Consider the following 12,737-nt stretch of genomic DNA (forward strand, 5'->3'; position numbering starts at 1 on the left):
ACTTCTCTGACTGCTAAAATCTATGATTCATGTATGAGGTACGCATAAATTCAAACTGCTACAAGCTAGTTAGTTCTACTCCATTCTCCCACACTAATTTGCACCTCCAATCTAGTCAGGAGCAGGGATAAATGGACCACACAGGCTGATCTATAACCACTAATGGTGCACCTCATGTCTACTCAGTTCTTCCAAAATCTTGTAAGTTACACTCCTTCCATTACAAGTTCTATAATGCCCAGATTCTCCCATGCAAAAACACCCACAAAGGGTGATAAAATAACTCTGTTTAATACATAAACTTAAAATATTGCATAAAATTATTTTCAGGTTATCTGTATAAGGCAGTGGTTCATAACCTTTTTGGTACTAGGGAATGGTTTTATGGAAGACAGTTTTTTCACAGACCAGGGTGGCAGGATGTTTTTGGGATGAAACTGTTCCACTTTAGATCATCAGGCATTAAGATACTCATAAGGAGCGTGCAACCTAGATCTCTTGCATGTGGAGTTCACAATAGGGTTTGTGATCCAATGAGAATCTAATGCTGTCACTGATCTGACAGGAAGTGGAGCTCCGGCAGTAATGTTCGCTTGCTGCCACTCTCCTTCAGCTGTGTGGCCTGTTTCCTATCAGGCCATGGACTGGTACTAGTCCAAGGCCTGGGGATTGGGGACCACTAGTATAAGGTATATATGAAACATAAATAAATTTTCTATTTAGATTTGGGTTCCATCTCCATATCTCATTGTATATATGCAAGTACAGCAGGTCCTCAAATAATATCCTTTCCTTCAATGTCATTTTGTTATAATGTTGAAGAGGAAAAAAAAATGCTTCCTAGCTAGGCCACTGTGCACATGGAGTCTGCATGTTCTCCCCATGTCTGCATGAGTTTTCTCCAGGTACTCTGGTTTCCTCCCACATCTCAAAGATGCATGTTACATTAATTGGCATGGCTAAATTGTCCCCCTAGGAGTAAGTGTGGATGTGTGTGAGTGCACCCTGTGATGGAATGGTATCCTGTCTAGCATTGGTTCCCACCTTGAGTCCTGAGCTACCTGAATAGGCTAAAGCCACCAGTGACACTGAACTGGAACAAGTAAATAATTATCATACTTTGTTTTCATTACTCTTTCTTAAATATATGTATTTCTCACATTTATTTCAATGTTTAATATTAGAAGTGTTTTGGGTCTTTATTTCAAAATGTGGTTATATTTTTGCAACCAGAAATATGCCAGAGGAACTTAACTCTCATTTATATCATTTAGCCTGTAGTAAAAGTTGTTTTGTTACATGTCATTTTGCTTAAAGTTGCAGTCTCCAGAAGTCTATTGATGAAATTAAGTGAAGGAAGACTTACTGTATTTCAAAATCTGAAAATATCTGAAATCTAAAATACTTCTGGTTCCAACCATTTCAGATAAAAGATATTCAAAATATGTATAAATGTGTTATGAAAGTAATCGCATTTAAATTTGAGACTATAATTAAAACTATCAGGAGACACACTCCTAATCACTCAGATTAGGTCATACAGAGCCTAATTAGGCTTCTAATACCCCATGGAAAAAAAAAAAAAAAAAACCTAAATGAAGTTAGACCTGAGAAAACCTAGTGATAGATGCAGGAGGCAGATAAGGGAGGATCCCTGGAGAACCCCCGACCTGCCCCACAAGTGTTTACATCAGATGCTTTTGTGCAGATGTGGGAACGTGCCCAGGACCTTGTCTGTGCATGCTGGCAACAGACTGGGGGCCTGCCTGCACACTGGGAAAATGGGGTGCAGCCAGTGGGGATTCATACCTTAGGCAGTGAGAAGGGTCCTGGCCTCTTCAGCTCGTATGTGTGGTGACCTGGTATTCAATCTGTGAGTTGGAAGCCTGCTGGCAGAACCCCTTTTTTTCTCACTGAGTTCTTTCTTTAATAAATTCCGTTCTCCTCAAACTTTCAAAGAGTCCATATGCCTAATTTTTCCTGGTTGTGTGATAAGGACCTGGATTTTAGCTGAACTAAGGAGCAAAATATCTTGCATCATTTTGGTGGCCCATGTGGGGACATGAGGAAAGGTGAGTAAAATGCAGACCAAAGCATCTTTTCTCCCCTTGTATCTGAGCCTTTTGGTCCTTGGACTTCTGAGAGTAGAAAAAACTGCATCCCCTACCCACTGTTGCTCTTGGGGGTCAGGAATGTCAACCTTGTCTAACCTAGCCTTTTCTATGGCATTTTCCTTCTTTTTTTCAGGACTGTAATGGCACCACCCCACCCCAATGGCCGCAGGCACCCATGGGACTAAAAGGCAAGCAGCAGCACCCGTTCCCCCTTCCCTCCCAGCTGGGGCTGGGGCCCATGCCCAAAGACTCCTGCGATGCAGGCTGGCCAGCATTCCCTGCCACATGTGTGTCCACAGTGTCTTCCCTTCCCCTGGCCAAGAAGTCTAGCTCTGTTCCAGCCCCAGGGAGGAAACGGCAATTAAGTTCCCCTCCTTGTTGGAGGAAACCATTTGCATAAGAGGTTCTTCCCCCAGTTAACACAGCCCTGAACTTTAAGCTGTTTTTCTTTTCTTTTTTTTTTTTTTTTTTTGTCTCCACCAAGTCAAGAGTTAACTTTTACACAAAAGGCTTTTTTCCTTTCAGAAGACATTTTACTAGGCCAGGACCCCAACTATCACTGTTTATATTCTCCATAAAGTTTTATGTATGAAAAAGGATTTGTGAGGCTGGTCATAAGTTACAGCCAATCTGGAGTACTTTACATGTCTTTACGGTTCTGTCAAAAAGAGGGGTACCTAAGGATGGGGTATGGGCCCAGGACTCCACAGGCCCTCTATTAAAGCCAGTCTGGTAAACTGGTCAGTGGCAAACTTCGCTGCAGGCCTTCATCTTGTTTTATGTTCTTGGAAACATGCCCTTACTGTAAGCAGGTGGCAGTGCTTTGTTTTAGCCTCTAACATTTTACAGTGGCGGCCTGGGTTCAAATCTTAGCTTAGGGGAGTGAGTCCTTTCTGGTTTGCTATCTGTGTGACCTTTGACATTTGTTGATTCTCTTACCCTCCACCAACCGCCTTGAATTTTCCTCTCTGAGCACCTGGGAGATTATCTTTGATAAAGTCTCAAAGCTACAAATATTGGCTGTTTGGCATGGATAAAGTCAAGAAATAAGGGATTTAAAAGGATTTTTTTTAAAGAGCACTCAGCTTAATTCAAAATGGATATCCAAGTCATAAGTATATTTAAAAGGCCTTTATGTTTTTCTCCTCTTGAACTTTATTTTTCCGGAAAAAGATTTTTTTCTCAGCTGACTAAACTATTTTTCTCCATTTTGCCTTGCCTGTCTTAATGCATGCATGAGAGGCCCTAAGATAATTTCTCATGGCCTGAGACTCCTCGGGAAAAACAGAAAAGGTGCCACAAATTCCATTTTGGGAGAGACCTCTGTTTTCTTAAAGAAGCCCCAGGAATTAGAGGTGGATAGATCCCTCTCAAAATCTGTTTTTATCTCCCAGCTATACCTGTTTATTAGGCCCTGGAAACTGCATGCTTTCCTAGCCTTGCTTTAAGCCTTTCCTAGCCTTAGAGAGTTCCATCCAGAGGCCAATAATCCAATGAGGAGATTGGCAAACAAAAAGTCTTATAGTTACTGAATCTTCTTCTGCCTTTCCGTGTAGTTATATATGTGTTTCGTGTGTGAGTGTGCATGTGTGTATGTGTGTGTGTGATGTCTATTAAAAAAGAGCTCTAATTAACTGACTTAAAGAATGATAAACACTTGGATCAAATATTTTTTAAAAGGAAAATAAAATCGTGGTACCTTTGAGTTCACATGACATTAATTTTTGAAAAATAAAAACAGTCTTAAAGATTACTGGTAAAATGCAGATGTTGTCAAAATGTAAATTTTTGACTAGGGTTAATTTAGGATTGTTTTGAATTCGATAAGATAAAGCTAAAAGTTCAAACAAGTTTTGGAAAAACTGTAAAAATTAATCTTACAAAAGAAATCTCATGTGTGAATACATTAACTAAACTCAACAGGGTATTATATGGTTTGTCTGTAAATTAAGCATTAAAATAAAAGCACAACAAAATACTCTTGATGCACTAATCTGCTCTTTAGCTAAATCTGTAAAGGGTTATAAGAGATTTTTGCTTTTAAAAAAAAATCCTAAGTCATCGCTTTAGAAAAATAAATAATATGGAAATTTGGAATTATTTCATATCTTCAAGTGTTTTAAACCTCTAACATACTTAACAGGCCTCCCCAAATCAAACTTCAGTTTCAAAAATTGTATTTCCTGACACCTAGCTTTCAGATGCTACAGAGGGCCCCTGAAGCATCTAGAAGAGTGGTAAACAGGATTATCTGACATGCTTAGGTACATGGGATTGTCAAAATGATGCTTAATCTGTAATTTAGGTTATATTTTATGTAATAGTGTTAATATATGTTCCAAAATTGTATGGGATTTCTAAAATTCTGAGTATACGCTATCAATCACAATTAAGGTCATTATGCTAAGGTATTATGAACCACAGAGATAACCAAATTTCTTTGTTAATCATGTTTCTAACTGTAACTACCACGGATATTTTGTTATTCACAGAAAATTGTTGTCTTATTTTAATCCTCTTCAAAGGATTGTTTATAATCAGTCACAAAACTCTGACAGGTGGTCTCAAATGCAGGATTCTGAAAACTTTGGAGATTGTGACATTGGAATAAAGGAAAAACATACAGGACTCATGAAGAGCTGAAATGTTCACAAATATCAAGCAAAACAAGAGTTAACTGAATGGACTGAACTAATAGAAAACTGAAGTAAGGTTTTCAGTAATGACTTTTGATTGGAACATTGCTGATCTTTGTTTTGTTTTTCAGAGTCAAGGAAGCTTATTTTGAGTTATTTACGACCTTTAATAACTGAGTAAGTTATACTCCTATGAACAAAATTTGGAGCATATTTGTCTCTCTGTCTCTGCATGGCTTCTTCAGAATTGGGAAACTAGTTCTGAGTATTCTTAACTTATGCCAATATAGTTGTTTGCATCAGTGCAATAAGAATCCATTTTCTTTTGCAACAGGAACATAATTGGAGAAACTGGTTGTTTTACCAAAGCTTTGACTGGAAGGGTATGCTTCCATTTAAGGAATCAAGCTCAACTTGCAGAGCTGATAAAAGTCCCATGGGAGGAAATGGCCTCATCCCTTGTGTACACAGTCCCTGTATGGGGTTCCTAATCTGCGGTGAGTAAAGAATGTCAGTTTCTAACAAGCCCAAGAACCCCATGCTCTAGGAACCTCAAAAAGAGAGGAGTTTGCCCAACTCACAGGTTTGAGGGTACAAACCCATGGCTGGGCTTGGCTTTACAAAGTCCTATCTGAGATTCCTTGTGGAACAGAGTTCCATCAAAGCAGATCTAAAAGGTCTATGTAAAAATAATTATTCTTGCTGCACTTTATGCAAATAATCAGGCCAAGTATAAGACTGAAGTCTATTTTGCAAACAAGTTATTCCTATTATGATTTATTTTTAACAAAAATGAGGACTAGAGAGAGAGAAATTTTGTTTCAAAACATATCATACATTTGTCATGAAAATCTACACTCATTAGTTGCTTTTAAGTTTTTGCCTACATTTTAGAGTAACCCTGCTTATTCCTGTGAAACAACCAGCAATCTCTGACTGCAGACCAGAAGGGAAAAAAGGGTATGGGCAATGTAAAAATCTGGATCAATATTCTAGTTCTGAGCAAGTATCCTGAAAATCCTGCCATGTGAAAGGAATAAATAGGGTGCTCATCACCTGGAGTTTTCCTTAATGGAGCCAAAGTCAAGACCCATCACCCAAATCTTAGCAGGCGTAACTATAGCCACCAGTTTTCTTGGCATGTCACAGGATATCCTTTTCTCTCCTTTGTTGGAAGAGGACTCAATTTTACAGCTTCACCTTAGCATTCAGCTTATGATAAAGAGTCCATGCCATCTCCCCCAAAACACACTTTTGTCCCAAATTCAATTCCAAGCTTCAGGTCAAAGCCCTAGGAAGAGAACTGGATCTAAGGGATCCAGAGGCAGACAATAATGGAAGTTAAAAGGCACAGAGCAGGTAAGCATGACTAATTCCTGTTGATTAAGCCAAGTCTCCCATTTAATGGATAAATGCCATGCTAGTATCCATGGCATAAATGAAGTCTAGAAAACTCAAAGGCTACTGACAGCAAAGGGGATAGGGCATATGTGGGTAAGAGCAGATATTCCCACCCCCTTGGGCACCCTCTGTTAACATGGGTGAAAGCCACTTTGACACCCATGGACAGCACCCTGTCACAGTCACCAGACTCAGGGATACAAGGACAGATGAAAGAAATAGGGATGCCTCACTTTCTCTCTCTCACATACTCTGGGTATTCACTAGGAAGAGAAGGGAAACTGGGATGAGTCTCTCTCCTCTTTCGAGATGGGTAGCCATTCATCTTCAGTCTGTACCTCTTTGGAATACACGCTAAAACCCTAGGACTCCTTTGAAAAAAAGCCCCCTGAAAAGAAAAGCTTTATAGAAGGATTAAGTATATATGAGGGGGATTATGTTTTACAACAATTGGTCAATGGTTCAGGAAACAAAAAAAACTTACTGTGTCAACAATGAGCAATCTGTAAAATGTATACATTCTTGCATGAAAATGAACAGCTTATTTTTATTACTACAATCTGTCCTACTGACCATGCCAAGCTCATTGTGAATAAACATGACTGGAACAGCTTTAATATATGTTCTAGATTGGTCTAACAAACCTAACAAGAAGTCTAAAAAGATTAGTTAATTAATTAGTCTAACAAGAAGGTAGCAACTAGCATTATGGGTGTTTTAGGATAGGCAACAGATATCATACAAGATTACAGTCCTTAAGGTTCAAATATCCACTAGGAGAGAACTAGTATTTACAAGGTGTTACAGATATTATACCTAAAAAATAGAGTTCTTTGAATATCTCTGATTAACACCTATATTTGGGAATCTCTGGGATAAATGACGATAATAATCAAAAGGGGTTGGAAAAATAATTTTTAAAAGGAGATGGAAACATAAAGTGTCTTGAATGAACTGGAAAGAAATGGGAATTTTTATAGAAAAGGGATTATTTTGATGCTCAGAATGCAAATAAGAGGTAGGGGTGTACAGACTTTATAACATAAAGTCTCTACAGATAACTATAAAAATGATTAATCAGAAACTCAAAATTGTCCCTCACTCGTTAGGAACATCAGAACAGGAATAATGTGATCTCATACTACTGATATGAGATCTCATATTAGAGATATATGAGGTAGAGCTAAATTTGAGAGCAAAAGCAAAGGAATGAGGAAGAAAGTAAGGATTATATAACAATTTGGATTTTATGAAAGTTGGAATTCACTCCTAAGAAACAATTAATCCTAAAACTTCAGATCAGAAAATTTTCACTTTGCAATGTGGGGACAACTTCAATCCTGAAGCAAAAAGCGAAACAATCCATTCTTCACTATGCTTTTTTCTCCAGAAACTAAAACTTGCACTAGAAAATTAGGCTCTTCAAAAGAAAGATTAAAGACAAATTGTAATCTACATCTTGAAATTATTAGAGATGTAAACTGGTATATTAAGTTCTTTTAAGTAGTATATTTCTCATTGAAAAAAGCAGATGAGACAGAGAGTAGGCAGGTAGAAATGAAATTTAAAAAAAGGAAAAAAAATGTCCATTTTTAACCTTGTGGTGTACTAGATACCTTGAAAAAACCTTCTGTCAACAATCATCTAATTGAAACAAATATTTTGTATAGTCACATTTCTACAATGAGAGAGGGTGGGAGAAAGAAAGGGAAGAAAGAGAGGGAAAGGGAAAAAGAAAAGCAAAAATGTAGGAAGGAAGGGAGAGAAAAAGGAAAAAGAGATGAGAGCTAAAACTGAGGGGAAAACTACAAACCTAATGATGGCTATGTCCCTAATTCACAGTGGACAAAGAAAACTGATTAGAAACGGGAGAAAACAAGGATTCTTAGAGGGTGGTAGAGGCAGGGAGGGTAGAGAGGTTGGAGGAGAAAATCTCCAGTGTGAATTCTTAGACAAAAGTCGCTATCTACTTACTGATAAAGGTCTAAAAAGCATGACTTTATCAACTGGAATTATGAAGTAAATAGTGAAATGAAGAAACAGTTGAAGCCACAACAGCCAAATTAGATCATCAAGCAATTCATATAATTGAATATCAGTTATGTAAAATACAGAATGACTTTAAAAGTATATTTTAAAATATATAACCTTAAAATGGAACGAAAACATAAGGTAATTTATATCATGAAAAGAGAGAAAACACATTTGAAAAATAAATTGTTTGAATACACATAATGAATGGAGTGAAATTAAAAATTAAATGGACAGCTTTAGCAGCAGATTAGACCTAAATGTAGCCACAACAATGAAACACAATGAATATCTGAAGATAATATTCAACATGAAAAACATAAACAGCTAGAAAAGAATATTACAAAAGAGAGATGGAGAAATCAATGAGAAAATCCAAATTATAGTGAATAGAAATTTCATTATTTTAGATAACTTCATTGAGATATAATTTACATAAAATGTATTTATTGCAAGTGTACTGCTGAACACAAAAGCAAATGTAGAAAAGGGAATTTTCAAAACAATCCTGGCTGAAAAATTTTCTTAACTGCTGACAGCCAATGAATACTCAGATCTGGGAAGCACAATAAATTTTGAAAGAAAAATGACAAGAGAAGGAAGGACGAAAATATAAGAAGAAAAGCAAATAAATAAAATTGTGGGTAAATCTAAACAGACACTGATATTCTGAAACAATCTCAATAATAAGTAGAAAAATAAAAAGAATAGAACTCAAATACTAGAAACTAAAACAATCAAAGATAAAAGCAAGTCAGGAAAGTTAAAGGTTCTTAAGGCCTTATATTTTTCAGGAGTGTAAAATAAACTAACTTTCAGTACTGCTGCCTAGTATATATGTTAAAACTTGAAGCAAAACCACTAAAATAAATATTTAAAGTGTACAACATTAAACAACAGAAAAAATAAGGTAAAAAATGTTTAATCAATTAAAAGAGGAAAATCTGAAGAACAGAAAACCAGGATAAATTATACAGAAGAGAATGCTGACATTCAATCCATATAGAGTAATAATTCTGATATGTAAATAATAAACTATCAAGGTAGAGCTATGAAAAGGAATCATTTTTAAAAGACACAATCTAAAGAAGGCAAAATAAAAGGAAAAGGGCTACAAAGAACAGATAGGAAAAACAGAAAAAAATGGAAAGGTGGTGGATTTAAATCCAAATATATGGATAATGAAATTAAATGCAATTGATTTACACATTCCAATTAAAATGAACCGATTGTTAACTGGATTGAAAAATAGACACCAACTATAGTCTATGAACAATAAATGTTTTTCTCTATAGTAGAAGCAATTATACAATAAAATTTTAAAATATCTGTAATAACATTAAGTAAGAAATACTTAGAACAAAAATCTTCCCATTCACTGATGAATGGGGCCTAATGTAATCAACCTGTCACCAGGTAGCTGGTTGATCACCATGAAGAATGGTGTCATGTAACAGGGTTCAGTGTGGGTTTCTGTTGTTGGCAGACTGGGCACTTAATGGTGGCCACAGTCATACTAGCCTTAGTGAATGGGAATCCATATTGCTGAACCCATGCATAATCTCATGCCCACCACCACGGCCATGCAGTTCATGAGCACATTGGGACATGACTGTGGTGGCTGAGGAGAGTGGCTGATTAGTATCCACAGAAGGGGTCATCCCATCCCCTGCCTTATTAAAATTCTCCTTTGCTGTGGTCACCCATGAACATTCACATGGGACACACATATCTTCACTTTCTGCCCATTCAAAGAGGTCTTTCCACATTCCTCTTCTCCAAGTATCTTTGTCACCCAATTTCCAATCATTATCTTCCCAAGTCTCTGAATATCCAGCCAAACCACTGGCGACAGCCCAAGAATGAATATATAGTACCACATCTGGCCGTTACTCCTTCCAATTGCACAATTTTGATGCATTGCCCAAAGTTTTCCCCACTGAGATTTTCCTTCACAACTGTCCTTCAGGGTTGTCCCAGGCAGGAGGCTGTAGTCCAACAGCTGTCCACCTTTGGGTGGTCCTGCATATTGTTGAGAACCATCTGTAAACCAGGCCTGAGCTCTTCCTCTGTCAATTGATCATAGAGAACTCACCATGAAGCCATAGGTACAGACTGGGAGAGAGAAGCAGTGTAGCAGGAATGGGGATCATGGGCATTTGAGCCACTTCTTCATTAATTTACTTGTGCTTCAAGGTCTGCTCAGGCCCAATCAAGTGAACACCATCTCCATCTGATAAGTGTTGTTGTGCATGATCAACTTTATGGCTTAGTGGGCTAGCTAACACCCAGTTCATGATGGGTAGCTCAGGTCACATAGTAACCTGGTAGACCATGGTCAAGCATTCAATATTTCCTAAGACCCTGTAGAAGAAGCTGTCTCTCTGAAGGAGAGTTATTATCAGAAGATGTCAGGGCCTTGCTCCAAAATCCTAAAAGTCTGTGACATGATTCACATATTTGGGCCTGTCAAGGGCTCCAAGCAGCATCCTTATCAGCCACTGATACTTCAACCACCATTGGATTTGCTGGATCATATAGACTACATGGCACAGCAGCTTGTACAACAGCCTAGAATTATTGTAGATCCGTTTCTCTTGTTCTGGGCCCATCAGACTTACCAGCTATCAGGTGACTATGTAAATGTACCAGAGTAACACATCCAAATGAGGGATATGTTGCCTCTAAAATATAATAAGCCTACTAGGCATTGTACCCCTTTTTTGATTGAAGGAGGACCCAGATGCAACAACATACTCTTCGCCCTGTGTTATCTCAAAAGGCCTCATACCATTGAACCCCTAGAAATTTTACTGAGGTAGAAGGTCCCCAAATTTTAATCAGATTTATTTCTCAGTCTCTGACACATAAAATGTCTTATCAATAAATCTAATAAAAACTAATAAACTAATCTTTCACCTTATTGTGCAAAAGTGAAGAACATGAAACTTCTGGGGAAGTTCTACAAAATTTTACCATGATAAAATCAGAGACTTCAAAGAACCTCACCTTATGAGTTGTACAGTATTTGCTATGACAGAAACCTAAAATTTTCTCCTGGAGGCTTTTTAATGCTTAGAGACAAAAACTTTAAACAATATAAGGCAGAAATAATTGAACACCTTTTCCTTATTCTTTCCACTTCCATCAGTTTTTCATTTGTTATACATATAGGTGGGGGAAAAAACTTAAGAAAATCTGTTCCTCTTTTTTGTATCTGGTAATGCAAGGAACATAAAATTACTGAGAACTTCTGCCTCTGGCCAATAATGAGTAACAGGGACTGCCGCTTGATATAAACAAAAAACAGACAAAATATATGAAACAATAGTTTACAAGACAGACATTGGGCATCTTGCAATGAAGGAGAATAATCCATTCCTTCAGAGCAAAAACAAATAAGGTGAGGTGTTTGAATACTTTACCTTGCTACCTTGAACAAGTTTTAGCTGTGGTAATGATGGGAAACCCAGGAGGACCCCTGACTTGAAAAGATGGAAATTAGAATCTGGGAATATGCCAACATGACTATTGTTAGTAGTAAAATGTAAAAAAGAAGAGACAGCTGCATAGAGTGAGTCCTCAGAACTATGAGGGTTATCCTCAAGTATTAATATTTATTTTGTATGAATGTATGCATGTATTTTTTTAGATAGGTCTTGCTCTGTCACCCAGGCTGCAATGCAGTGGCACAACCAAGGCAGCCTCTTAAATAGCTGGGACTACAGGAACACACGCTACCATACATGGCTAATTTTTAATGTTTTGTAGATAGTGTATTAGTCTGTTCTCACACTGCTAATAATGACATGCCTGAGACTGGGTAATTTATAAAGGAAAGAGGTTTAATTGACTCACAGTTCCATATGGGTGGGGGTCCTCACAATCATGATGGAAGGCAAAGGAGGAGCAAAGTTACATCTTATATGACAGCAGGCAAGAGAGCTTGTGCAGGAGAACTCTCACTTATAAAACCATCAAATCTCATGAGACTTATTCACTACCATGAGAACAGTATGGGAAATACTGCCCCCATGATCCAATTATCCCCACCTGGCCCTGCCCTTGACATGTGGAGATTATTACAACTCAAGGTGAGATGTGGGTGGGAACACAACCAAATCATATCAGACACGGTCTCATTACGTTTCCCAGGCTAGTCGTGAACTCCTGGGCTCAAGCGAGTCCCCTGCCTCAACCTCCCTAAGGTGCTAAGATTACAGTTATGAGCCACTACACCCAGCTCATCCTCATGTATTTAGCTGAGTATTCCTCAGCAAATGTACAGAATTTTCCCAAGACCTAAAAAGAACTACCCAGAAGGATAAAGTATCTGAAGATCATACCAGGTCAGAAATGCTACTTAATAGTACCCAGAATAGAAAAGCTAAAAATTCACAGGACTTCTAAAGCATAAAGGTCTTGTCTTAGAAGTAAGGAATAATTAGATCTAGCCTAAACACACTGCTCAGATCCTACTTTAGAAGTCAAAAAAGCAATACTTGAATGAATCAAGCTGTTTTCCAAATAACTTGTATTCCAGAACAAAGCTCAG

At 37.6% G+C, this 12,737-nt stretch overlaps 1 protein-coding gene across 2 annotated transcripts in view; it reads right to left on the reverse strand.

The window, feature by feature from the left end:
- ZPBP (zona pellucida binding protein) overlaps positions 1-12,737 on the reverse strand; it is a 153,503-nt gene that overhangs the window by 44,671 nt on the left and 96,095 nt on the right. The window lies entirely within an intron of this gene.

Source organism: Piliocolobus tephrosceles, chromosome 8 (assembly GCF_002776525.5).
Source record: "Piliocolobus tephrosceles isolate RC106 chromosome 8, ASM277652v3, whole genome shotgun sequence".
Lineage (NCBI taxonomy): Eukaryota > Metazoa > Chordata > Mammalia > Primates > Cercopithecidae > Piliocolobus > Piliocolobus tephrosceles.